Source organism: Zeus faber, assembly GCF_960531495.2.
Source record: "Zeus faber genome assembly, chromosome: 13".
In the NCBI taxonomy this organism is placed as follows: Eukaryota; Metazoa; Chordata; class Actinopteri; order Zeiformes; family Zeidae; genus Zeus; species Zeus faber.
The window spans coordinates 18,976,580-18,978,578 of NC_137198.1; positions in this window are offsets into that span (position 1 = coordinate 18,976,580).

The following is a 1,999-nucleotide window of genomic DNA, read 5'->3' on the forward strand; positions in this document are numbered from 1 at the left end:
CAATTTGGTAGATATGTGCAGGGTATGGCTCTGAGGCACTCTGGGAATTCTGGTCAATAGGTGGCGATATGGCCACAATAGGTGGCACTATGGCGGCTATTTGGTTTTTTATCCAATGGATTTTTGCTCGCCCTATAGTTGGGCCACAATTCATTTTTAAAATGTACAAAAAATGTCTGGGTGGGGCCTATTTAACATAATCAAAATGGCCCCTACCACCCCCATTAATAAAATGCCTACCATCTACAAATTTGGTTTCCAGTTTACGTTGTGTAGAAGTACATTAGTTATCATTTATTCACGTTTTTTGGCTTGTTTTCACACTGGTGCCATTGTTGCGACTAACCTGGACCGTGTGTATTGCTGCCTGCAGCTATATTCATTATCGTTATTGTAGCAAAAGCGTGCCGGGCTACTCCTGCCACAGTACATAAATAAGAATGCGGATCTGTCAGCAAAATCCAAGTCATTGAAACACATAAACATATTAGGGGAATAACCAGGGGCGTCATCATGTGATGTGTTTGTGACATCACAACTCTCCCCCTATAAGACTGAGCGTTTGGCCCCCTCCTTGACGAGGTGGGGAGGGGGCTGTAAGGATGCCTGCCTGTCACACAAAAGCACATACACACACACATTATATAGCATTAAGTGACAAAAGAGAACGGTAATTACAATTGATACGATACCAGCCACTAAAAGAAGACGCTGCTCAGTAAGGCACATACATGCACATACATAAAAATTAAACATACGTACATTGGTACACACACACACACACACACACACACACACACACACACACACACACACACACACACACACACACACACACACACACACACGGTCAGCACACCTTTACAGCTCTAATATAGGCTAGTAATGTAACGTTTAATCTGAGGTTCCAATTTGAAGTTGATACAGAAGCGAAACATCCCCCTTACCTCACAGGTTGTCCTTAGTAGGTTAATTTGGATTTTTGGATTCGTGTTTTGATTCACATCATAAAACCTTTGAGGCGCTCTCAATACCCAATTACAAAAGCGCTTCTACTGCCCAACTGAACCCCACATAAAATGTTGTCCCCTCTAATTTCAATCTCCCGGTTTTCCTTTTCATACTTAATACATTGATACACTATGTATTGTATATATATATATGTATATATGTATAACTGGAGATACAGTTATTATCAGTATATACAGTATAATATGATACATAGTGATTTGGATGTGTTCACTAATTTCTACCAGCAGGCGTCTCTAGTGTGCACTGTCCTAAATGAGGCCTCGAGTAATGAATTTATTTCTGATACAATTGGATGCAAAGCCTCTCCTAGCCATCATTAATACTATACTATAGTACCATATAGTACTATACTATAGGCTAAGCATTATTGTCCCAGAACTGCCACAGTGGAAGTCCACTCTACTCCAATCCGGGATCCAGTTCATGCATCCTCTCCAACCCCCCCCACCCCACCTCAGCCCCTCCGACACGATATGTGTGTCACAAAACAAGAATACAACCGTGTAGAAATCCACACAAGACTCAGAAGAAGAATAATTTCAATCCTTGTTTAGGCGTATAGAACTTTAAGTAGACGCAGCTCCTCCATTGGTTGGTCAGTGACACACACACACACACACACACACACACGATTTACAATTCGTAATTCGTACACAAGAAGAAAATGTGTAAATATATTTAATCGCACTCAAAGATAGAAAATATGTCACACACATATTGCACCATATATTATATTGTTTACATTACATTACATTACATTTAGCAGACGCTTTTATCCAAAGCGACTTACAATTGTTCAAACACCGACGGACGCAGCCATCAGGAGCAATTAGGGGTTAAGTGTCTTGCTCAAGGACACTACAGCAAGCTAGCAGGAGGAGCCTGGGATCGAACCAGCAACCTTTAGATCACTAGACCACCAGCTCTACCGCCTGAGCTACCATCCCCGGCTCGATATTGTTCATAC